This window comes from Diceros bicornis, chromosome 23 (assembly GCF_020826845.1).
Source record: "Diceros bicornis minor isolate mBicDic1 chromosome 23, mDicBic1.mat.cur, whole genome shotgun sequence".
Classification (NCBI taxonomy): Eukaryota; Metazoa; Chordata; class Mammalia; order Perissodactyla; family Rhinocerotidae; genus Diceros; species Diceros bicornis.
In genome coordinates this window covers 55,137,302-55,165,241 of record NC_080762.1, presented here as the reverse complement: position 1 = coordinate 55,165,241, position 27,940 = coordinate 55,137,302, and positions in this window count along the sequence as shown.

Genomic DNA, 27,940 nt, shown 5'->3' with positions numbered 1-27,940 from the left:
GCAGAAGTTTGATCTTTGGTGCTTTCCCAGACGGCGGGCATTTTCCAAATTTGAGCAACGTTCATAGAACAGATGAATTGGATAGCTGTAACATCTTGCCTGCAGTCAATGAATAATATTGCCCCTGGAAGTTTATCCTATTCTGATCTACCTAATAAAGTTCTTCTTATTTGAAAGATTGGGAGGAGGGGAAAGATAGCAGACTTTAAAAATTCAATAGAAGAGTTGTAAAGTAAGGTTGAGGAAATCTCCCAGAGCAAAGAAGAACAAAACAAAAAAAGATGAAAAGTAGAAGAGAAAAGATTAAGAAAATTAGAGGATCAGTATAAAAGATTCAACAGCCTACAAACAAGAGTTCCAGAAAGAAGGACCAGAGAAAAAGAGAAAAGAAAATTTTCAAAGAAATAATTAAAAGAGAAATAATTAAATTGAAATAATTATTAATAAATAAAGAAATAATTAAATAATTAAGAAATAATTAAATTGAAAGAGACTAACATATCACCCAGCATAATAACTAAAAAGAGATTCACACCAAGATTTATCATCATAAAATATCAGAGCAGAGATTCTGGGGTGGGAGAGGAGGACGTATGAAAAGAATCAGGAATCAAGATGCTGATCACTGTTCAACTGCAACTGTAATACCTTCCAAATTTTAAGGTAAATTCATTTCTACCCTAGAATTACATACCCTGCCAAACTTCCAAACAAGTATGGGGATAAAACAAATACATTTTTAGACATTTAATATCTCAAAAAACTTATCTCCCATTCACTCTTTGTATTAGTTATCTATTGCTGTATCCTAAATTCCCCTAAAACTTAGCAGTTTAAAGCAACAAGCATTTACTATCTCCCAGTTTCTGTGGGTCAGTAATCCAGAGGTGACTTAGTTGGGGCTTCTAGATGAGTCTCTCGTGACTGCAAGTCAAGCTATCAGCCAGGGACGTAGTTCTCTCAAGTCTCCCTTGGGCTGAAGAATGTGCTTTGAAGAATGCTCATGCGGTTGGTGGCTGGTCTCAGGCGCTTGCTGGCTGTTGGTAGGAGATCTCAGTTCCTCAGTACATGGGCCCTCCATAAAGATGCTCAAAACAAGGCAGCTTACTTTCCACCAGGCAAATAATCTGAGATATAGAGGACAGTTCCCCAAGACAGAAGCTTAATCTTTTATAACCTAATCTCAGAAGTGAATTACCATCACTTCTCCCATATACTATTGGGAGAGGACTGCACAGGACTGTGAGTACCAGGAAGTGGGGATAATTGAGGGCCATTTTGGAGGCTGACTACTACACCTTTTCCCTATAAGCTCCTGGAGGATGTATTCCACCAAAGAAGGAAGTAAACCAGAACAAGGAAAATGTGCAATACAGGAAAAAAGAAAGGGAATCCCTAAGAAAGCAGTAAGGTGAACAACCCGGGTTGACAGTTGAGTCCAAGCCCAGGAACAAGCAGTGGAGATTGGAACAGGAAGATGGAGGTCTCTAGGAGGGCTGTCGCTAAGAACATGAGCTAATAAATTTGGGGGGGGGGGTTCCTGAACATATTGTGCTAAGAATTCTTAGCAAAAATGGGGGATACATTTGTGAAAAATATATTAAAAACCGAGCAATCAAAACAATTTTTTTTTTAAAGATTTTATTATTTTATTTTATTTTTCCCCCCAAAGCCCCAGTGGATAGTTGTATGTCGCAGCTGCACATCCTTCTAGTTGCTGTATGTGGGACTCGGCCTCAGGATGAACGGAGAAGTGGTGCCTCAATGCGCACCTGGGATCCGAACCCGGGCCACCAGCATCGCAGCGCACGCACTTAACCACCAAGCCACAGGGCCGGCCCTCAAAACAATTTTTAACTCTAAGTTAAACACAAATTAAAAAAAGAAAGGAAGTGTAATCCTGGTATATCACATGACTAAAGTTATAGTAATTTAAACACTAGAAATTGAGCTAACAAAAATTACTACATAATTAAAAATGGTGGGAAGATAAAAAGGGGGAAATATCTGTGAATGTGAGGGTGTATTTGGATAAAGGAGCTCATCATCATCTTTTATAGTTATAAGTCAACAGAAAATATCAACTTAAGTATTAATAAAAAACTTAAGTATGATTTTTATATATATGGAGACAAACAGAAAAAAGAGCTAGAAGCTTTGAAAGCACTTGCCTTTAGGGAGGCGAGTCCTGAACGGAACTGGTGGAACAATGGATGACTGTTTTCTTTCACCTTATAGAACCATTTGATGTTTTAAAACTACCATATATATCTGTAACTTAGATTTTTAAAATAACCTTATTTTTATTCACTGAATATAATTTTAAATTCAACTTTAAGTTCAGCACTAAGTTAGAGAGACATTGATTTTTTCTGTTTACCCACAGTAAAATAAGTTTATTAGATTATATACAGAAATATTCTGAAAATAAAATTATACACATTGTAAAATATGGTAACAAATGGGAAATTATCTTTAGAAACTGAACTATATTGTTTGTGGCAGTGTCTAAAGTGTAATATTTTTATATAGCATAAAATATGTTTAAAACTGATAATTTTCCAAAATGCATTACAAAGCAAGCAAAAATGGGTGCTATCATAGTTGTTCATATGGAAATTTAGGCAATATGAATTTAGTTGACCCAAAAGAGAAATTACTCATTATACTATTAAAGTGCAATTCAAGCTTTTTTTTTTAAAACTCCTTCTCAAATGATAATTCACTGGAAAAAAACCCTCAAATATTTATTCCCTCTTTTATAATAGGTTAAATTATATTGATTCGAATACTTGGGAATAGTCACACTTTTTGCTCATCTTCTTGGATATAACAGAATCTTTGATTTACGTCGGTATATTAAAAAATAGTTTGTGTCAAGTAATGTCTTGCTGCCTAAGAAAAGAAGGAAGGAAGGAGGAAGAAAAGAGGAAAGAAGGGAGGGAGAGAAGGAAAATGTTTTAGGGAGTACAAACTCTTGAGTGTGGTTCATTCCAAAGCGGGTTAGGGAAGAAAGCCCCTCTGCCAGCCCACCCCAGCCTGTCGTTCCCTTGCCTGCCTTAACAGTCGAGCCTCAGGAAATTAGACTCAGGCAGAAAGCACTAGCCAAGAACTAAAAGTGTGTTCCTTGCGCAAACGCTGCACTCCAACAGTAAAATAACATTGTGTAAGTCACAAACTTTTATACAGATTGAGCTACAAGTACTGGAGTTTCCCTTATTGCCAGAACCAGTAGAGTCTTCAGGAGTATTGTTTATTTACTCATAGATCTAATTACTCATTCTATTGTTTTCTTAAAAATCAGGTGAAGACCTTAGACTCCTCTCTTTCCTTTCTCTTCCCCTCCTTTCCCTTCTTATTTCCTTCCCTTCCTATTCACTTCCTTTCCTCTTCCTTTCCCTTCCCATCCTTCCCTTTCCCTTCCCTTCCCTTTTCCCCACAGGGTGATAAGGAGGTGAGGGGATGTTGTGCAGAAGTACATCAGCTGCCAGTGCCCCAGGAGACAGAGTGCAAAGCAGGAGCGGGAAGCCAGGAGGAGGCTTGTCAGTGGTGTGTACACTGACACCAAAAGATGCAGGAAATGGGGTGGGGGGTGTTGAATGGAGATGGTAGGTGAAAGAGACAAGGAGATTGGGAGATTGATATGATGAGAAAATAAGTAAATTGATTGACACAATCAGCAATTATATTAAAAATAATGAGAGCCAGATTTCTCACTGTTAGAGAAGGTACTTACATACATGGAGAAGGAGAAGACCAGAAAGAATCTTGACATGTTGAGTTGGAATTGGAGGTATCAATATACAGGCATGGTTTTACGATTGTCTTCAGTGGAGCTTTATTCAGACTACGCCTTCCTCAGTGGGAAATGAGCCAGTTGGCACTTATGATGGTGCCTATAGAGATCTTAGTTACAGTAGACAAGGGGAAAAAATATTTTTCTTTTTGTTTTCTCTTGAAGGTCACTGACTAAAATCAAAGACTAAAAGAATACCTTAAGTAAAAATTTAATTTAAAAGGAAAAAAGAAAATGAAATGATAAAACATTGTGTTTATTTACATTAAAATTGTCCAGAAAATACAAAAATACAATTTACTTCAGTGTATATGTAATGCACATGTAATAATTCAGTATATATGCAATATGTCATAAAATATACTTCAGTGTACATGTCATGCTGGCATATACATAAGAAAAAGAGCCTGCAGATAGAGTGCGAGAGAAAACCTCCAGTGAAAGTTTAAAACAACATTCCGGCTGGCAGTAAAACTGCACAGCTGGTGCCATTTGGGGAATAAAAAGGAAAAATATTTTAAAAGCTAGTGATTTTTTTAGAAGGTCTCAAAAAAATTCCAGTTTCTTAAAAACATTTTTTTGTGAATTTGAAAACTCATGCTCTCCGTTTTCCCCACAGATTTAATAATTTCAGTCAATATTCCAATGGGATTTTTATTTCAGAACTTGAAAAAATATGATAATGAAAATCATAGATTATAATCAAATGAGAATAGAAAGCAATGAGGTAGAAAAATAACCTTACCAATAATTCAAATATATTATAGAGGAACAATAATCTCAAGAGTATAGTAGTAGCATTGGAATAAAAGACCATTAATAGAATAAAATGGAAAGCATGGAAATAGACCTTGCAATAGGATTTAATATAAGATAAAGGAGGTATTACAAATCAATAAAAGGAGAAAAATATTAAATAAATAATGGCAATTTGTGAATTTTGAAAAAAAAAGTCAATTTAAGTGTTTATTTCACCCTATATTCCCAAATAAAATTCAAATAGATTGACTATTAGAACCTCAAGAAATCAAAACCAAAGGAGGAAAAAAAGTGAACATTTGTCAAACATCTGGTGAAACTTGCTAAACATATAAGCGACAGAATATTGACAATATAAAAATATTACACATATGCACCTAGAAAAATTAACTAAGATATAAAAGAAAGTAACAAACTGGAAAAAGAATTTTAACAGCAAAGATGATCCAAAAAGGGCTATTTCTTTACTTTACAAAAAGTTCATACAAATCGATAAGAAAACTGCACATGATATCAGCCAGTAATTCTCAAGTGAAGAAATAAAAATACCCAATAAAAAGTTAGAAAAATGTCTTCACAACTGGTCAAAGAAATGCAGTATTTTTTTTTTTTTTCTGAGGAAGACCAGCCCTGAGCTAACATCTGATGCCAATCCTCCTCTTTTTGCTGAGGAAGACTGGCCCTGGGCTAACGTCTGTGCCCATCTTCCTCTACTTTATACGGGATGCCGCCACAGCATGGCCTGACAAGCGCTGCAATGGTGCTCGCCCAGGATCCGAACCACCGCACCCCAGGCCGCAGAAGCCGAGAGCGTGCACTTAACCGCTACACCACCGGGCCGGCCCCGGAAACGCAGTAATTTAAAACGTTTTTACAAGCAAACCAAGATAATATTTGTGGTAGACTCTTAACTTGAAGCCCCCGTGCACAGGCCTTGCCACACTCTTGCACTTGTGGAGTTCCCTCCTACATGGACTCTAGCCTTCAGCCACGGGACTTGCTTTGTCCCATGAGACATTAGCAATGAGATATTATGCAAGCAGAAGCTTGATAAGGACTTGCATATTGGAACTTGTCTTCTTGGAACATTCCCTCTTGGAAGTCATCTGCCATCCTGGAAAGAAGATTAAGTTGTACCACTGAATGATTAGAGGCTGTATTGACACCCTGGAAGATGAGAGGTGATCTTGGATATTTCATCCCCTGCTGAGCTCCCAGCTAAATGAAGCCACATGTGGGATCTCAGCTACACCATATAGAACAGAATCTCCCAGTAAACCCATGGAATTATGAGAAATAAGAATCATCATTGTTTTAAGTCGCTAAGTTTTGGAATAGTTTGTTACAAAGCAATGATAATAATATAAATAACTGATACCATGTTTTTTTCCATATCACCAAAACAAAAATTGATAAAAAGATACCATACAGCAAACTAAAAATCTTCTGCACAGCAAACTATCAACAAAATTAAAAGGCAACCTACCAAATGAAAGAAAATATTTGCAAATCATATATCAGACAGGGGGTTAACATCCAAAATATACAATACATACAGAGAACTCATACAATAACAAAAAACACAAACAATGCTATTAAAAAATGGGCAAATGGGGGCCGGCCCGGTGGCGCAAGCGGTTAAGTGCATGCACTCTGCTGAGGCAGCCCAGGGTTTGCCGGTTCGGATCCCGGGCGCGCACCAACGCACCACTTGGCAAGCCATGCTGTGGCAGCGTCCCATATAAAGTGGAGGAAGATCGGCACGAATGTTAGCCCAGGGCCAGTCTTCTTCAGCAAAAAGAGGAGGATTGGCAGATGCTAGCTCAGGGTCAATCTTCCTCACAAAAACAAAAAAAAGGGCAAATGATCTGAATACATATTTTTCCAAACAAGCACAAAGGCGGACAATAGGTACATGAAAAAGTACTCAACATCACTAATCATCAGGGAAATGCAAATCACAACCACAATGAGATATCACCTCATACCTGTTAGAATGGCTATTATCAGAAAGACAAGGAGTAACAAGTGTTGGGAAGGATGTGAAGAAAAGGGAACTTGGAAGCACTGTTGGTGGGAATGTAAGTTGGTGCAGCCGCTGTGGAAAACAGTACGGAGAGTCCTCAAAAAATTATAAAATAGAACTATCATATGATCCAGCAATCCCACTTCTGGGTATTTATTCAAAAGAAATGAAAACAGTATGTCAAAGAGATATCTGCACCCCCACATTAATTTCACCATTATTTATAAAAGCCAAGATGTGGAAACAACCTAAGTGTCCATTGATGGATGAATGGATAAATAAAATGTGGCATATATATAATGAATTATTATCTGGCCATAAAAAAGAAGGAAATTCTGCCATTTGTGACAACACAGATGGACCTTGAGGGCATTATGCTAAATGAAATAAGTCAGATAGAGAAAGACAAATACCATATGATCTCACTTACATGTGGAATCTAAAAAAAAAACCAAATTCATGGATACAGAGAACTGAGTGGTGATTGCCAGAGGCAGGGCATTAGGGGTGGGCAAAACGTGTGAAGGAGGTCAAAAGGTACAAACTTCCAGTTATAAAATAAATAAGTCCTGGGGATGTAATGTACAGCATGGTAACTATAGTTAATGATACCCTATCGTATATTTGAAAATTGCTAAAAGAGTAGATCTTAAAAGTTCTTATCAAAAGAAAAAATTTTTTTAACTACGTATGGTGATGGAAGTTAACTAGATATTGTGGTAATCATTTTGCAATACAGACACACATCAAATCATTATGTTGTACACCTGAAACTAATTTAATGTTATATATCAATTATATCTCAATGAAAATGGTCATAATATTATAGTAATGTATCCTTTTTCCCACGGATTTTGCTTGCCTATGATTACCTATTTTGAGCCTGATTCTTCAAATGATATAAGTACAGTGGTAGTTTAAAAGATGTCAAATATGTATAATTAGTATTCTGAATATATTAAAAATAAAAATACCAAATTCTAGTGGGAGAATAAATTTGTGCTATTGCACAAGAAGTAATTTGGCAATAAGTTTCAACAACTTTTAAAATGTTCATTAAACCCACTGAACTCAGTAATTTCACTTCTGGGAATCTATTCAGAGAAAAAAACACTCAAATACAAGGAAGATATATTTATAAAGATGTTCACTGCAGTGTTATATATTGACAAAAAAAATCTACACCCACATCACTTTACTATTCAGCTATCTTCAGTAACATGACTTTATTATTCCGCTGCCTTCATCAATACGAGTTTACTGTTCTAAGAAATTCTTGAAGACAAAAGTTTGAAATATGTTTATTGTTCATTTTGGGGACATCTGCAAACTCATTTAAAGAAACATCAAACTGCTCAGCTTTTCAATAGATAACACAAAACAACTGTGACCTCTTCCAGTCTCCAAAACCTTAGCCTTAAAAACTTTGCTTTGCCGGTCCTCCAGTCAATCCTAAACTATTATGTGATTCTCACCCTGTCTTAGTCAAGCCCTCTTATTGAAAGACCTGCCTTATATCAGAACCCCCAAAGACTTATAAATATCCCAGCTTTGCCCTCCTCCTTCTGAGATGCTACTAAGATTCTGTCAAGGTAGTGGTGTCCTCTACTGAGGGAAGCAGTAAATTCAGCTTTGCCTTGTCACCAGGTTATGTTTGTGGTGTCTTAGGAGAGTCTGCATTCAACAATATGAAAGCAAAAGACTGGAAAGAATATTCGTACTAAATGTCTAATTAAAGGAAAATTACTAAATAAAATGTGCATTATTTCAAAGAAATAGAGAAATATAGAATAAGCAGAAAATGCTTAGGTTACAAATTAAGTTAAATACAACAAAATTGTATTTATAATACGATTCCAGCTATGGGTTCTATAAAAGCATGTTAGGAAAGAAAGGAAGGGAGGGCAAGAGAGAACAAGGAAGGAAGGCAAGGAAAGAGAGAGCAAGAGAACAGCTCAGTATTTGCCTTTGAGTGTTGAAATATAAATGGTTTTTTTCTGCTTTTCTTATTTTCAAATTATCTTTAATGAAAACAATTTTAATAATAAAGATTTTGAAAAGTTATTAGGAAATAATTTTTTGGTTTTTTTTTTTGTGAGAAAGACCAGCCCTGAGCTGAGATCCGATGCCAATCCTCTTCTTTTTTTGCTGAGGAAGATTGGCCCTGGGCTAACATCCATGCCCATCTTCCTCTACTTTATATGGGACGCCGCCACATCATGGCCTGACAAGCGGTGCGTTGCTGCGTGCCTGGGATCCAAACCTGCCAACCAGGGCCGCTGAAGCGGAGGACACACACTTAACTGCTACGCCACCAGGCTGGCCCCAGAAATAATTTTTAAATAATATTAGCTAAAAATATAAATAGGATGTAATGCCTTTTCCCAGCTTTGTATGCAAAGGGTACAATGGCTATGATGATATGTGAATGGGAGGGACATAATTCACGCAGTGCTCTCTCCTCAAGCTGTTGAAGCACGGCAAGACCCTCAACAATCAAAATTAAAAGATACTGGTCAGAGGACTACTGGTAATTGTGGAAATGACAGACTATTTAGGTCAGGCAGGTATACTTCTTTGAATATAAATAATCATCACATTACATATTCTAAAATCAAGGTGGTTTCCATAAACCCCATACAGGATGGAGGCTCTCTTATTGTCTCGTGTATGTGACAAGATTAAAGTTAGTAACCTAGGGGATACACAGCTGCTTTCTTTCCTTTCCCCTCAGCTGCTTCCACAAAGCTTTCAGGTACCGCCTACTTAAGCTTCTTCCTCCCACCATTAGGAGTGGAAAACAAAGGCCTAACAAAAACTACAGTTCTCCAGTTGGCTGGGGGAGGGGGATGGGACATGGGATGGGACGGGACACTGCACGTTTCTGGGAGCACATGGCTTGACAATTTAGAAGCTGGGAGGAAAGTGGCAATCGAGAGACTGAGAACATTCTTTTAGGGTAAGGAGTGAGAGAGTCCTGGGAATTTCAAAGTACTGGAGATAGGAGTGGACAGGGGATTTTGATAAGAGTTTCCATGAGCTAAATAGTTGGACCCCATTAAAAGGCTGCGAGAGACATGACTCTAGATTGGAATCTCTTTTGGAGCTATGCTTTAAATGTAACATCACTCTCATACTGAACCACATGGGCCTCCTTTTTTGCTTCATTATTGTTATAAACATACGTTAAACTCTGAGTTAGTAAAGGAGTGTCAGTGATTTTTTAAGTATGCATATTGAAAATAGAAAACGGAAGTGAAAAGCAGGACTGGATTTTTATCTGGAATTTCTACAAAGGAAAGAGAAACTCTGTACGTGGTAGGTAAGAGTGCAGCGGCTGGAAGGGCCTGTTGGATAGTGAAGAAGGGCTCCTTGATCTGACCTACCACAGCTCAGATGAAAAGTCTCTCCAACCACCCACCTCCCCTTACTCTGCTTTCATACTTACCCAAGCAACGTTATTTGGTTTCTTGGTTACTTCAGCACCAGCAAATGAGTGCCAGATAACAGACATGAGTAACCCAGCTGATGGAAGCACGATCTTTTAAAAATTAATAAACTGATCATCCAGCACACACACACACTGGCCTATTATGTACTTGACTAGAGTAAACTAGTTATTTTGAGAGCTGTGATTATTAAAGTTCTAGAAACTCTAGAGAAGAGAGGCTACATCCTGGCCTGCGGTAATTTAGCAGAATTTAGTGCTGGTCATTGTGGGCCGAACAACACTACAGATATATTGAAACAAAGTATAACAAAGGAAAAAACCTCTGATGCATTTATGATCATTAAGAAACCACTGAGTATTGATTTAAAATTCATAGAAGTACTGTGGAATGTTAGTCAATAATAAACAAATCCCATTAACATGTTTCAAATAGTAAGATTATTTCTTTGAAGAAATTACATATGTTGGGTGAGGTAATACTGGTGTCTGCCAACCAGAGCACATTCCTTATACATCGAAAGTTGATCATCTGCTGGTCTAATCAGCCATGAATACTTGGGAGAATAATCACATTAATATTGATCACATTAATCACATTAGTAACAAAAAATTACATCAGGATTAGTAATAATAATCCCAACAGCCTTGAGTCTGAAGAACATTTGCTGTTTGTTGTACAAATATATGTGTATTCTGAATCACCATATCACAGGACACGTAACAGCATGGACTCAACCATATTGAGGCTCCAACTTCAAGTCATCTGAACGGGTTTGTTTTTCAAAATTCCAAAAGACCTTGTTATGCTAGTAAGTCATCTCTAATACTCTGGCATGGATATAGGAAAGTTTTATAAGGGATTGTAGCACTTTTCTGTATTTAAAGGTCATGAGTAACACACATTAAGTAAGAAGTACGGCTGAATTTTTTTAAAACAAAGATTGAATTATAATAAATATAATATAAACATATAAATAGATACAAGAAAGCAGGCAGGCAGGTTGGTTAGTACTTGAAGGCAGTGTAGTATTGCATCATGATTTAGGATCCTTCTGAGTTTGTTTCATGGACATACCACATATTTAAAATAATTTTGTGGCTAGGAGTTTAATTTTGGTGACCAAAGGTTAAAATAACATAACAAAAAAATGTTAGAAATATCTGAAAAATATAAGAATACTTATTGAGTTGTTTTGGTCATGCTGAGTGGCAGAGGAAATTTGATCTCAATAGCTGCATATTAAATGTTAAAACCCCATCTTGGGGTCAGCCCAGTTGACTAGTGGTTAAGTTTGCGCCCAGGGTTCACAGGTTCAGATCCCAGGTGTGGTCCTATGCACCACTCACCAAGCGATGCTGTGGCGGCATCCCACATATAAAGTAGAGGAAGATGGGCCCGGATGTTGGCCCTGGGCCAACCTTCCTCAGCAAAAAAGAGGATTGGCAGCAGACGTTAGCTCACGGGTTAATCTGCCTCACACACACAAAAACATTTTACAATCTCATCTTTATTAACAGCAAGATTACCTAAAAATAAAGTGTGCATTTAGATTCCTCTGGTGTTTTGATGCTAGAATCTTTGGTTCATCAGAAGCTATTTACTGCATATCTTCTATGTTCAAGATGCTGTACTGTGGGAGACATAAAGAAATCTTTAAAAATATTTCCTGTCCTTAAGGAACTTACAATTTAGTTGATTCCAAATTGTACCTATTTGCTGTCAGTCGATCACATCTACTTTGTTTTTATTATCCTTTGAGAATAAAAGCTGGATTTTTAATAAAATGTAATATCATTTTAATATCGACTATGTTTCTGGTTAATAGTTGAGATGGTGACATTCAAAATGTTAATGATAAGTATTCTTGGAGAGTTTTCTCTAAGTATGGTAGGATTGAGATATAAGAGTTTTTGAAAAATAGACGCGCGAGTATAATTTTGAATGTGAGAAGTGATGATGATTGTACTTGTTGTTAGTTCCAAGAAGAAAAGGCAATGTGCACGAGTCATTACAAATCTGTCACTACAGACTGACAACCAAAATAAATAAACTCCTAGGGCCAGTGGCTCAGTGATATTACTGTCATGTATGCAGTGCATCAATTTAAAGAAGGTGAGAACTACACAGTGTCCAGAGGACTTTTCAGATGACTGTAACATCATCAATTCAAAATTACTTTTTATTAGATAACATATACACACAAGATACAAAAATCAAAAAGTAGAAAAGGATACACAGTAAAAAGTCAATCTCCCTTCCATCTTAGTTCCCTTTTCGGAAGAAAAGGAGTGCTACCAGTTTCTTACAGCTAAAGTAATCTTCTTTTATATGACTTTTCTTCCCCAAAACTTTTTACTCTTTCTGTACTTCCATTCCAATTGTCTCCAACCTTAATCCATTCACTTATTCTACACAGTGTAGTCATAAAGAGGACTATACCACAAAGTTCAAACTCTGAAACAGGGTCATATAATAAAAGTGAAACTGTTGACATTAGCCAATTTGTCAAGATGATGTCAATGGTCTTAGGATACTTTTCTTCAATATGAAAAAGGACTTCTCATTTTTGTCAAGGTGTGTTTTCAGGACTAGATTGATTTGCCAGGCTGAGTGGGATTCGCCTGATTGAGCTACCTAAATCAGGTGCTCCTTGGAGCTGGGGTCAGCCCAAAGCCATGGTGGTAAAATACTAGGACGAGGTAGAAATGGATCCTTGTTGAGTCACCCTCAGGGTGACACTAAAGTCTATTTATGACACCTACACAAATTTGAACAAGACACAACTTACTTGATTCTTAATTTAGAAATGAAAACAAAATACATGACCTGCCTAAGACTGTGAGGATAAAGTAAGTGTATTAACTACACAGGATTGCAAAGTTCTTCTATGGACTTAACAGAAAACTATTTAATTGATATAAAATTATTCTATATTACAATCTAGTGTTTTAAACTCTATTATTAGGATAGAGAAACTTCTTGATGAAATAACAAGTATTCAGCAGAATACTAGTCTTTTTATATGACCAAAAAGCCACTTAGGTTGGAAGACTGCTAAGACTTGGACTTGATGAAGGCTGATTTCACTTTATTTTACTATTAACTATTTATATTTCTATTAAACTTTATTTTACTATTTATATTTCTATTAAACCAAAAAGAAATGCATGATTAAACAAGATATAATATTATGAATGAGTGGACGGGGATCCTCAAAAACGTATTTTCTAAGTTCTGCCACTGGGGAGAGGCCAAGTCCGTGTTCAAAGACTAATCCTATTACCACATGAGAAAAGTCTTTTGCATCACAGTGCACCATTGGGCCTTGCTGAGATTTCAGTCCAGTAAGCTTGGCTACAACCCACCAAACCTATAATATGTCCAGATTCCAAAATATGCAAGTACTTAAATTATAAGATAATTGAGCAAATATTTATTGAATATCTACTAAATGTTCAACAACATGCCAGACACTGGAAAATGACCAATTTATTTTATTTTATTTTATTTTTTGTGTGAGGAAGATCAGCCCTGAGCTAACATCCATGCTAATCCTCCTCTTTTTGCTGAGGAAGACCGGCTCTGAGCTAACATTGCCAATCCTCCTCCTTTTTTTCCCCAAAGCCCCAGTAGATAGTTGTACGTCATAGTTGCACATCCTTCTAGTTGCTGTATGTGGGACGCGGCCTCAGCATGGCCGGAGAAGCAGTGCGTCGGTGCGCGCCCGGGATCCGAACCCGGGCCGCCAGTAGCGGAGCTCGCGCACTTAACCGTTAAGCCATGGGGCCAGCCCCCAATTTATTTTTTTATCTAATTTTTACATTTGGTTTGATTTCTCTGCCAGAGATATATACCCATTTTGAGGGAAGGCAGAGATTCCCATGATGTTTTATTTAAGTGGGTCAACTATCTCATAATACTAGAGAACTCGTTTTATCAAGTAATAGATTGAACTGTGGGCCAGGGTTCTTTTTCTCTCATTATGGTATTATTGCAGATCATTTTACATTATTACAGCAATATTTAAAAAGCATTCTTAGGGATATGAGCCCACACATTCCAGACAGCATCTAAATCTATTAAAGACACCAAAGGCAGCCTAACCTATCCACACGATTTAAAAGAAATAGATCAGGTACCTACAATTTTTTTCAAGTAGGTCAATTTAGTGATAACAGCGGGGAAAAAGAAATAGCACCAAATTCCTGTTCCCTAGTCTTTCATGCCTGGCCTCAGGGTAGGCTGTTCTCCCAGTCCCAACAGTCTCCCTTCAGAGTAGATATGACTGGCTACTGACATTGTGTCACCAGCTCCTCCAGGACCAGGGCTTGTCCATAAGTCATCCTCAAAGCCCTCTCTGGGGAAAAGAGCTAGAGGTAAGGTAGGGTCTCAGCACCAGTGTTTGTAGCTGTAGTTCAGATTTTACATGATGCCCCCTAGCCTGTTCCCGTCTGTAGAAGCAGGCGCCTGTCCTACTCTGCCAAGTTGGCTACATAAGAGACAAGGGCCTTTGCGTAATGAAGACCCATTCATAGAACCAAACACCTACATGCGTTATCTCGCTTATGATGACGAAGTTCAGTAATACGTAGAAAGTAAAATACTTTCATGGGCATGAGGTACCGACTAGTACAAAATATTCTCTAATTCACTATATAATACATTTCAATCTAAAACATTCCAAACTAAATTATGACTTTTTCCCAAGAGGAGATAATCATAAACATTCTTTAAGTAATTGCTCATTGAAGGCTTGACACATCTTGCCTTTTATCTCCCCAAATGAGACAATTTCATAAGAACCTAAATCTCCAGTTTGCCACATTATAGATAATTGCTGGCATCTATTCTTAATATTATACCATTTGCTTTTCTAATACATTGAAACCAAGTTGTAGTACTTGCCTATATTATAGTTTAATAGTCACCATGTAAGTTCTACACCTTTAATAAACCAAGCTTTCCAATATTATATTTTCATTTGCATACAATATTAAGACAAATCTAAATTTTCCACAATTATTTTCTAAGTAAAGCTATCACATGACAATTCAAGATAGCTAATGATTATTAAGTAGAGCCATATGAAAGTACCAACATCTGACCATTTTTGACCTACAAAAAATAGCAATTTCATTTGATTCCACCTAATTCCATGGTGGTTTCAAGAATAACGTACACAATCAAATAATAATAACAGAGAAATAGAAAATAGAGAAATCAACTGCAATTATCTAGAATTCAATTCTAACTGATATATAAGATAGTTTTCCCACTTTCAAGATTATAGAATCTGTATAGTTTTCATACCTAAAATTTTATTTTATTTTATTTTATTTTATTTTATTTTGTGAGGAAGATCAGCCCTGAGCTAACATCCATGCCAATCCTCTTTTTGCTGAGGAAGACTGGCCCTGAGCTAACATCTATTGCCAATTTTCCTCCTTTTTTTTTCCTCCCTTTTTCTCCCCAAAGCCCCAGTAGATAGTTGTATGTCATAGTTGCACATCCTTCTAGTTGCTGTATGTGGGACGCGGCCTCAGCATGGCCGGACAAGCGGTGTGTTGGTGCGCACCGGGATCCAAACCGGGGCTGCCAGTAGCGGAGCGGGCGCACTTAACTGCTAAGCCATGGGGCCGGCCTTCATACCTAAAATTTAAACCCTTAACAATCAACAAGGCCTGACAGATTAGGAAAAATATGCAAACTGGGAAAGTCCACAATGACCATATTTTTGTTTCAAGAAAAGATGTATCTTTTAAAAAAGAAAATGGTAAGATAATACTGTTAAAATTTGGAGTTTCAAGGAAAATGTCTAAAAAACACAACTTTATTTGTCAGTTTAAAATTATTTGAAAATACTGAAAAACACCAGGAAGAAAGCAAGCAACCTATAATCCAAAAACTATTTAAAATTCCATAAAAAAGACAATGTCCTCCACATCAACCCTCTAACCCCTTTCCTCTGAAATAGCCTGTGCTACAGATGAGCTATATATACTTATAAATTTATTTTTATAAAGATGAATTTGAGGCACGGGACAGGAAAGGACACAGAGGCTCCCAGGGCCTCAGTCCACGGGTCCCAGCGTCCCTCATCTACCCCGAAGCCTGACCCTCTAGGCTGGGGGTCCTGTGTGACCCACCAGGCGTTTCCTGGACCCCCGAGGATCCTCCCCGAACCCAGGTCTTCTTTCGGGAAGTCCAGCCTCAAGCTCTGACGCCTGCGACTGCGGTTCCTCCGCAGGGAGGGGGTGCGGGGCAGTCATCTGGCAGAGCCCAGGCCCTCGGGAAGGAGTTCCACACCAGTGTGGGGTGAAATGGACAGTTGGAAACGCCCTAAATTAGGCGACATGAAGGCAGGTGACAGGGGCTGTGGAGACGGGTAGGGACATGAATTTGCTAATCCCGATGGTGGCCATGGTCGCTGTCCTGGGATAAGCTGGGTTTTAAATAGCATTTAGGAATTATCAGAGGTAGGTGTTTGTTTTTTAATTCAGATTATATGTTGATGAATAAATGAAAAGCAATAAGATATATTGAAGTATGAGGAAGCCATTTGGTTTAAAACCTATTCGGCCTGATCTTGTTTTTCCAGACAGGCCTGACAGTGGCCTGTGGAGCATGCATTGTACATCTGCTGTAAACATTTACGATGTCCTCAAGCCCAGAACTATGGCCTTAAAGATAGGAATGTATGCCTCCCCCCATATCAGCATCTCTTTATGGAGAAGCATTTCTTCCCAGAAACTAAGGATTTGTTACTGACCTACTGTGCCCCTCTTGTGACTACTGACCTACTGTACTAGGAAGGCATCTCGTGACTGTAGTAAAAGAGAAAGTCCTGTCATGTTTGATGTATCTTTCTTGTTCCAAAATGGTCTATAACTGCGCTGTACACCCCACGTTTTTTGGAGTGCCTCCTTCCTGGGAGAAGGTCCTTTCTCCCGGGCTATAGTCCTCAAAACTGGCTCACGCAATAAACTCATCCTAATTTTGATTTATAATTGATTATGGATTATTTGGTTCTAAGTATGCGTGTAGGAAATATTTTGGAACTATAGATCTCAAAAAATTCAAAGTACTTTTAAGTTGTCGAAACATAGGTGCTTTTTTCCAATTTACTTACCTTCACATTTGTGCTTTTGTATAGTGGATGATTTTTTTTTTTTAAAGGTAGAATGCAGTCGATTCTTTTTTTTTTTTTCGATGAAGATTGGCCCTGAGCTAACAGCTGTTGCCAATCTTCCTCCTTTTTTCCTATTTTCTCCCCAAAGCCCCAGTAGATAGTTGTATGTCATAGTTGTACATCCTTCTGGTTGCTCTATGTGGGACGTCGCCTCAGCATGGCTTGATGAGTGATGAGTAGGTCCACGCCAGGATCTGAACCCGCAAACCCCGGGCCCCCAAAGTGGAAAGCAGGAACTTAACTGCTATGCCGCTGGGCCAGCCCCTACTGGATGATTTTTAAGTTAAAACATTTTAAAAGTGTTTTAAACATCTTCATAGAAAATACTTGTAGAAAGCGTTTAACCAGAAATTTTACAGAACAGAGTGATTGGATAGTCTGTGACAAGGATAATTTTTTAAACATAGGTTTCTGTTTCACCATCATTTCATTATTCTTTGTTTGTAAATTGAGATTTTTACAAATATTTGGTTAAACCATCTGCTTACTTTTCTTTTGTAATCTTATGTAATGTTCTTTTTATAGTCTTTAACTTTTTTAATCCTTATTTCTTTCCATATTGGCATAGCTCGTGTTTTCTGTTACTGTTTTATTTTGGACTTATGTTTACTTCATTTATATTAAGTGCACTTCGTAAATTTAAATAGCACAGAAATAAAGAAAATGAAAACTAAAGCTCCTCCCCATCCTCAGCCCTTGTCTTCCTCCCTTCAAGGAATACACTATCTATAGTTTCTAGTGTGACCTTCCAGAAGGTTCTATGCCTACAAGAGCATGCTTGCATGGACGTGTTGGGAGGCAGCAAGTGAAGAGGGAGCAGGAACTCTAAAGCTGGAGAGCCCGGGCCAGACTCCTATGCACGCCACTAACTGTATGACCTCGGGTGCATGATAAATCCCTCTGTGCCTCACTTTCCTTGTTGGTAAAAAGATGATGAAAACCAGATAAAATGAATCAATTTTTGTAAAGGATTTCAAACAGTGTCTGGAATATATTAAACATTACGTAAGTGCTTGTTGAAAAACAAAAAAAGGAAGTGAACTGGTCTGTAACTTGCTTTTTTTTTAAATTAATCATGGATGCTTTCCTAATCAGTACAAATAGATCTACTTCACTGGTTTAAATAGCTGCAAAGCATTTCATTAAATGGATGCTCCATAATGTATTTGATCGTTTCTCTATCCTTGTAATGTATTTTTCAGTACTTATTTTATTATGTCTGTGTGATCGGTGAAAACATTGTGGCCCCTTTACACTGGGGTGGTGGGCAAAGGTTTGGTAAACTTTGAGCTCATCAAAGTATCTTCTTGAAAAATACAACTTTATAAAATAGACTACATTTGTATTAGACTATGTTCTTGAGGAGTAAAAGAATCAGAGAAAGAAAAGCAATGAGAAACATACACACACACATACACATACACACACATAAATGGAGAAAGAGAAAGTGATTATCTCATGTGTTTATATACATATTTTTTTAATTTTGTTTTTTTGAGGGAGATTGGCCCTGAGCTAAGATCTGTTGCTAATCTTCCTCTTTTTTTTTCTTTTTTCTCCTCAAAGCCCCCAGTACACAGTTGTATATCCTACTTGTAGGTCCTTCTAGTTCTTCTATGTGGGACACCGCCTCAGCATGGTTGATGAGCACTGAGTAGGTCCGCGCCCAGGATCTGAACCGTCGAACCCCAGGCTGTTGAAGTGGAATGTACGAACTTAACCACTGCACCACCGGGCCGGCTGGTGGTGATTCTTTTGATTCTTTTATTCCTCAAGAACAAATATAAATATGTTTATATGTATAATGAGATAACATTAAGAAGAATGGACGAGGAAGATAGTTATAAAATGAGACTTCTAGCCTCATAAGGCGAAGGTGTTTAAAGTCCAAAACTCTCAGTGCAAGTTAACCTTCACATTTTCTGCGTTTTGAGGATTTGTTTGTTGGCCTGTGGAAGAGATGAAGCGGTTCAAATTGCAAAGTGAAGTTAATGAAAAATGCAAAATCCAAATCAGCTTTAGTTGGGAGTCAGTGTTACAAAACAGCACTTTCAGAAAATTATGTTTCAAGCCATTACTATATTCCTTTTGCTGTTATCAACTGGAGACAAGAACTGAAGAATAAAGAGCCAGAAAGAAGAAGGCCATCAACAGACTCCAATGAACAGGGCAAACACAAAAATGATGATCTGGGAAAATACATTTCTTTACCATTTTAATGCATTATCTCATGTTTAAAAACTTGCTTCTAAGCCCACTGATTATATTGTACCTTTGGGATCATTACCACATGATAATGATAATAAAAGAGCAGGAACTTTGGAGTCTAGATGGACCTGAGCTCAAATCCCAGCTCTACACTTTTCTGAGTCACCTTGGAAAAGTTATTTAACCTTCTTGGTCTCAGTTTCACTTGTAAAATAAAAATAACAGTAGATATTCACTAAATGTTGGTTAGGAGAGCTCGATAAAAACCTAGCAAATCTTACTGGGAGCACTGGCTCTGCATAAATGAGACACTAGATACATTATTCCAAGCACTGGTTCTTCAAGCCTGGTTCTCAGAACAACAGCATGGGCATCACCTTTGAGCTTATTAGAAATGCAAATTCATGGGCCTGCCCAGACCTACTGAATTAGATGGTCTGAGATGGGGCCCAGGAAACTGTTTGGCAAGCTCTCTAGTTGATCGTTATGCGTGTTAAAGTCTGAGGACCACTGCCTCAGAGTTCAGCTAGGCATGATTTTCATGCGATCATTTCCATTAACAAACATGAAAGGATCCAGCAGTCATCTGTGGGGCTGACTTATCCATTAGGTACAGGACGCACAGTGCCTGGGGCTCATGATACTTTTAAAGGCTTATGAAAAGATGTTTTAATGTTATTTCTTTTAAAATCAGAAGAAAAATATTAACATAAGGATAATAATAAATATATAATAATGAATCCAGCCTGGATTGTATCTTTATACCAAAGCAGTTTTAAAATTAACTAACTTAAAAATTAAAAATATAGTTTCACATATAGCACTATAAATCTGTCTTAAAAAAATGTTTAATATATTTCTTGTGGAGGAAGGGCATAGGAAAGTCATAATTCAGCCCTAGTCATCTGAAAATTTACTTGTTAATTTATAAATGTTGACACTAAAGGTGCCTGGTAGTAGCTGATTATTATAAGAAACGTGTGTTATTCTGAGGAGATATCCATTTACAATCTGAAAAATATTAGTTTGAGTTTCACTTAATCAAAAGTTTAAAAATGTTAGACATTAAAATTTTAGCTGCTAAATTGCCTGCTAAAATCCCAGAAGAAAAATCTGTGACATGGGAGGGAGAGAAAGCATTGACTAAAAGAAGGACTGGAAATAAAAATGGAGCATGAAGCATGGTAGGATTAAACAAGGGCGAAAACAAGATAATCAATAAGTTGAAAGTGACATGGAATATTATAATGCAGAAATTATGTTAAAAGAGAAACTTGCATACTTATAACAGAAACTTATACATTATACTAATATAACACTCATTGTTCATTTCATCTGATACAAATGCACTTAGCCCTTCAAAAACCATCAACTAGACATAATTTGCAGAACCTGCTATGGTATTCTGAAACTTGTATTTAGTCTTGGACTAACTATACGCTGGGCTTCTTAGTGTTTAAAAGAACAGGACTGAAATAGAACAAAGAATCCTAAAATTTATATGGAACAACAAAAGACCCGAATAGCCAAAGGAATCCTGACAAAAAAGAACCAAGCTGGAGGCATCACACTCCCTGACTCCAAAATATACTACAAAGCTATAGTAATCAAAACAGCATGGTACTGGCACAAAAACAAACACACAGATCAATGGAATATAATTGAAAGCCCAGAAATAAAACCACACATCTATGGACAGATAATCTTTGACAAAGGAGCCAAGAACATATGATGGAGAAAAGAAAGTCTCTTCAAATAAATGGTGTTGGGAAAACTGAACAGCCATGTGCAGAAGAATGAAAGTAGACCACTATCTGATACCATACACAAAAATTAACTCAAAATGGATTAAAGACTTGAATGTAACATGTGAAACCATAAAACTCCTAGAAGAAAATATAGCCAGTACACTGTTTTTTTTTTTTTTTTTAGGAAGATTAGCCCTGAGCTAACATCTGTTGCCAATCCCCCTCTTTTTTGCTGAGGAAGATTGGCCCTGGGCTAACATTTGTGCCCATCTTCCTCCACTTTATATGGGACACCACCACAGCATGGCTTGCTAAGCAGTGTGTCACTCCGCACCTGGGATCCAAAACTGCGAACTCCAGGCCACAGAAGCTGAGCGCGAACTTAACCATTACACCACCCGGCTGGCCACAGGCAGTACGCTCTTTAACATCCATCGGCCTTAGTAACTTCTTTTCGAATACTATGTCTCCTCAGGCAAGGGAAACAAAAGAAAAAATAAACAAATGGGACTACATCAGACTAAAAAGCTTCTGCGAGGCAAAGGAAACCACGAACAAAATGAAAAGACAACCCACCAACTGGGAAAAAATATTTGCAAATCATATATCCAACAAGGGGTTAATTTCCAAAATATATAAAGAATTCATACAACTCAACAACAAAAAAACAAACAACTCCATCACAAAATGGGCAGAGGATGTGAAGAACATTTTTCCAAAGAAGATACACAGATGGCCAACAGGCACATGAAAAGATGTTCAACATCACTAATTATTAGGGAAATGCAAATCAAAACTAACAAGGAGATACCACCTTATACCTGTCAGAATGGCTACAATTTACAAGACAAAAACTAACAAAGGTTGGAGAGGACGTGGAGAAAAGGGAACACTCACACACTGCTGGTGGGAATGCAAACTGGTGCAGCCACTGCGGAAAATAGTATGGAGATTCCCCAACAAATTAAAAATAGAAATACCATACAGTCCAGCTATCCCACTACTGGGTATTTATCCAAAGAACATGAAATCAATAATTAAAGAGACTTATGCACCCCTACATTCATTGCAGCATTATTCACAATAGCCAAGACGTGGAAGCAACCCAAGTGTCCATCAATGGATGAATGAATAAAGAAGGTGTGGTGTGTATATATATATATATATATATATATATATATATATATATATATAATGAAATACTATTCAGCCATAAAAAAAGACAAAATCATGCCATTTGCAACAACATGGATGGACCTTGAGGTATTATGCTAAGTGAAATAAGCCAGAAAGAGAAAGACAAACATTGTATGATCTCACTCATATGTGGAAGATAAACAAACACATGAATAAGGAGAACAGATTAGTGGTCACCAGAGGGGAAGGGGGTCGGGGGAAGGGCAAAAGGGGTAAAGCGGCACATATGTATGGTGACGGATAAAAACTAGGCTATTGGTGGTGAACGTGATGCAGACTATATAGAAACTGATACATAATAAGGTATACCTGAAATTATACAATGGTATAAGCCAATATGACCTCAACAAAACAATTAAATTAAAAAAAAGAACACGATTGATAATTGTATTTTTGAAGAAATATATGCATTAAAACTGGGTTACTATTTCATTAATAACTGTTAAGCTCTACCAGCATAAAATATGAGTCAGTTTATTCAAGTAGTTTTAAATACAGCATTTTATTTTATTTTTTCCCCCCAAAGGCCCAGTAGATACTTGTATGTCATAGCTGCACATCCTTCTAGTTGCTGTATGTGGGATGCGGCCTCAGCGTGGCCAGAGAAGCGGTGCGTCGGTGCGCGCCCGGGATCTGAACCGGGGCCGCCAGCAGCGGACTGCGCGCACTTAACCGCTAAGCCACAGGGTTGGCCCATACAGCATTTTAAATCTGGCTAAAATAGAGGAAATACCAGCTGTGATACAAAAGAAGAATTTATAGCCATATACAGAGAGGAAGCTTTGTTAGTATGTGTCTATTACAAACTCAAGTCTTCCTTCTGGCAGTTCCTGGTCTCTCAACACAGCTCAAGTTGTTTCAGCATTGTGATCTTCAAAACCGAGTCCTAGGTTCATACTTAGATTGCTGATCCTTTTTAGAGTGTCTTTCCTAGATTTCTACAATGTTACTCGGAGCAAAGATATTTCTGGACCTCTGAGAAAATTGTATTAGATGGTCTCTAAGGAGTCTAGGTTCTAGAATTCTATGATTCTGAATTTTCTTTGGGAAAGATTATTTTAAATATGTTGTATTCATTTGTGTATTCATTCAGTAGATATGTTTTAACCTACTGGTGGAAGACTATTTAGACAAAAAGTGCCTTGCAGATAGAGGATAAAACATGTTCAAAGGCTTTAAAGTAAAAGATGAAGCATTTGAGGAACTGAAAGAAGGACAAAGTGGTTGGAGCTTAATTAAGAAGGTAAAAATGCTGCAAGATGAGGCTAGTGAAGTAGGTATGGATGGCCCAGTAGATCGATTAAGGATTTAGGACTTGATTCTAAGACCAAGGGAAACCTTTGCATGGTTTTAAATAACAAGGTGCTTTAATCTGATTCATATATTTTTTAAAAGATTATTGTGGCTTTTGTGTGAGAACTGGATTAGAGGAGGGGTAGAGAGAATAAGGAATGACCTGTTTGAAGCTATTATTATAGTAGTATGGCTGAGAGGTGATAGTGGCTAAGACTAGGGTGAGATCATTGGAACTGGAAAAAATATGGATAGATTTGAGATATATTCAGGAAGTTGATTTAATAAAAAAAAAAAATCAAGAGTGACTGCTTGATTTCCAGTTTGTGAAACTGGATGGATGGCAACACTACTCAGTGAGGGAAGAATCCCAGGAGAGGAGTAGCTTTGGAGAGGGTCTCATGCTCTTGGATCTTTCCAAAGCACCCTGTAGATTGTCTCAGCCCTGTTTTCCTCTGAATTCTGTTTGAATGGGATGATTGTGTGGCCTTGAGGCTGTTGGTTCTTTGGTCATCACCATTCATTATTCTTTCTAACTCAGACTGCACAGAAAACCGAGGGGATTCTTGACATGGGACTCCTGAACATGCTTTTGAACCAATTTAAATAGGCTACAGTTATGCTGGTGAATTGCCTGCAAATTCAAACGAATCATTTGGTCAAAACATCCAAAAGGTTATAAAGAGTAGGATCAGCACTTTCTGCTGCAAAGAAGACAAATTCTAGTGAATTGAGGAGAGTGGGGATCTTGAGAAGGCACTAGCTTATGGAACGCATAGGATATGTGAGGGGATTGAGTTAAAGGAGGGACTCCACCTCTAAACTAAAATAAACTAAAAAATAGTTTATTATATATAGCATTCAACAGTAGTGAATAAAAAACAGACTGGGAGAGTACAAAGGCAGGTAGTTTTGGTGAACAAAGGGAATGTTTATCTTGTGGCTTGCATTTCTCTCTGAAGTACAAAGCAAGGAATTCTGCTCAGTGTGAGGGGGCAAGGGCTAGAGAAGTTTGATATAGTTGTGGTGGACAGCTGGAGAGCATGTTGATTTGAGAACCTAGCAGAAAGGCTGGTAATACAGAAGTTCCCTGTGAGGTGGCACTCATGATGTTACAGTGGAACCAGTCTCCTCTGTTGGGTGACTTTCTTCAATGATGCTTACCTTCCTGTGTCCCAACAGGAAAGTTGGGTAATAGGGTTTACTCAGGGTGAGGGTTTTAGGACAGAGGAGCAGGGAAAGGACCCAGATGCAAGGGAGTTAAGCACATAATCAAGAAAGAATAAATGAAATAATGTATCCAAGAATCTCAACTAGATGGGGAGAGAAGTAAAGATAAGAGAAAAATGGAGGAGTCAAGGTTTAGGGATCACAATGAGATTGAAAATGGTCATAGTGGTTGTGGTTGTAGATGGGATGTTTGAATTACTGAGTTTGGAAGAGAAGTAGGTCCAGGGTTCAACCTTGGGATTAGGTGACCAGAGCAAGTGAGTAAAAAAGACATTGGGGAAGATACGGCATTAGAGTCAGAATTTTGGGTGGCAAGACTCTGTTTTGTTTTGCTTTGCTTTTTTTCCCAAATTTCCTTTAATGGAATAATTAGAAAAAATAGTTTATTATATCCACTGTAATTACCCATCCATTCAAATCTAAAGTAGTCTAACTTTTCTACATTATATTTATCTTTTATGCCAGAATTAAATTGTGTTTAATATGACAACTAAGCTGACATCTGAAAGGAATTTGCTCAATTTAAACAATAAAGACATGCTAGACTTTTTGTAAAAATTGAATGTATAACTCAAAGAATTGGTTTTGTAATTAGTCATATTTCTAATATTCAAAGGCATTCTCAGTAACATTCTTGAGCTTCAAATATATATATAAAGGGGCAGGCCCAGTGGCGTAGTGGTTAAGTTCGTGCGCTCCTCTTTGGTAGCCTGGGGCTTGCAGGTTCAGATCCCATGGGCAGACCTACTGGCTCCTTATCAAGTGGCAGGCATCTCACATATAAAGTAGAGGAGGTTGGGCATGGATGTTAGCCCAGGGCCAATCTTCCTCAGCAAAAAGAGGAGGATTGGCAATAGATGTTCTAATCTTCCTCACCAAAAAAAAAAAAAAAAAAAATTACGTATAAAGAAGTGCTACTAATTGAGTATTTGTAAATATACTAAATACATATTTGTATATACACTATATAAATCTAAGTTTCAGGGACATGTCCTAAATCTGAAGTTTTCTAGGCCCTGAATCCTGGATAAATGGATACATGATACTATCAATTTTTAGTTGATCATATTCATATGAAGAACAGTGATTGCTGAAAATATCTTTAATCTTATACTTGAATATGCAAACTGATATTTCACTTGTAATTGCAGACTCATAGAATAAGAATAATTGAACTGGAAAGGAATTTAGAGATTGTTTAATCTAGTGGTTTTCATAGCGTGGGCCTCTGATCAGTAGCATCTGTATCACCTGGGAACTCTAAAAATGCAAATTCTCAGGCTGACTCCAGACCCACTGAATCAGAAATACTAGGGGTGGGGTACAGCGATCCGTTTTAACGAGACTTTCCAGGTGATTTTATGCATGCTAAAGTTTGAGAACCATTGGTTTAATCCATAATTCTCTTTTAAAGTTGGGATTATGGAGTCCCATAGAGATTAGCTGAAATTAATAACACTTAAAAATAAAACAATGGACTTTGAAAGATCCTAACTCAGATTGCTTAAAAGATATCTTTTATTTAACTGCACCTTGTTTCCCATTCCATGTGTATTAGTTCTCTATGGCTGCTGTAACAAATTACCATTAACTTAGCAATTTAACAAAGATTTATTATCTTACAGGTCTGTAAGGTCAAAATCTGTCTCATTGGGCTAAAATCAAGATGTCAGCTTTGCTTTCCAGAAGCTCTGGGGGAGAATCACTCTCCTTGCCTTTTCCAGCTTCCGCAGGCCACTCACATGCCTTGACTTCTGGCACCTTCTTTCATTTTCAAAGTCAGCATACTGTATGTATTTTAAAATCAGAGACTGTGTTTTAAAACTACATTTTGGAGTAGAACTGTGTTTTAAAACTACATTTTGGAGTCTGTGCATGTAAGTCCAGTCACTCACGCCTGCCTGTTATCTACACAGCTCAGCATTATACTGTCATTGGCACAGACCCTATGTCAGAGAGCATCACAATAGATCATTCAATATCCTCAAGCAACAAAAATGACAAACTGTAATAGATTATATTCATTATACTACTCTTACTAAATCAGGAAAGATTCCTGGTTCATTTTAGGAAAAAATGTTAAAAGAAGTTTTAAACAAAAAGGTTTTCTGCTTATGTCTAGGTAATAAAACACACCAGTTAGAACAGTTCATTCCCCAAAGATTGCATTTAATCATAGTTTTTCTGCATCATTTTAATTGCTGTTGAATTTTCATTGATATATAGCATAGATTTTCGTTTTTTAAAGAGGGGTAGTGAGGAATTTAAGAAAAATGTTCCATTACAGGTCTACACACCTAAAAGTTGAATTTCGGTGGTGGGAGTCTGCATAGCTTCTTTCCTTTTCTGTATTTTCCAAATTTTCATTAGTGAACATGTCTTACTTTTATAATTTTAAAAAATGAAATGAAAGAGAAAGGAAAAGAAAAACGAACATGACCTAGTCACCTGCAATTATAAGGCCTGACTTGCAAGGCAGGGTATGGTCTTTGAAGTCTCGGGCACGGAAATGATTTTTTGTTTTACACTGTCATCCAAAGTGTACTGTAGAATCTTCCCTGATAAATTACTTTGAAAACTTCTTTAAAAATGAATGAAGGCCACAAATCATTTTCTAAACATGTGACTGCACTACCTCACTCTACCTTTTCTCTTCAGCTGGCTAGGGTTTAAATTCCAAGGCCTCCTAAAGAAAGGACCCGAGCATTTCTCAGGCAAGCGCGGTGCCCGGCGCCCGGAGTGGTGGCCGGCCCACCGGAGGAGCGCCCGGGCCGGGTCCGCATGGGGCCGCGGGCGCCCCGGGGGCTGGACGACACCCGTGGAGGCCGAGCCGGCGCCGCCGAGGGCCGGCCCTCCGCGAGCCCGGGCTGCGGGCGCCACGCGGCGGGTCCGGCGGGGCGCCGCGGCCCGCTCCGCCCGCGAGCCGAGCCCGGGCTCCTGAGGGCAGCCGCGCGGGGGGCGGGGGCGGGCGCCCGGCGGCAGCTCCGGCGCCCGTGGGGGAGGAGCGGCGGCGGCGAGGGCTGCTGTGGCGACGGACGCGAG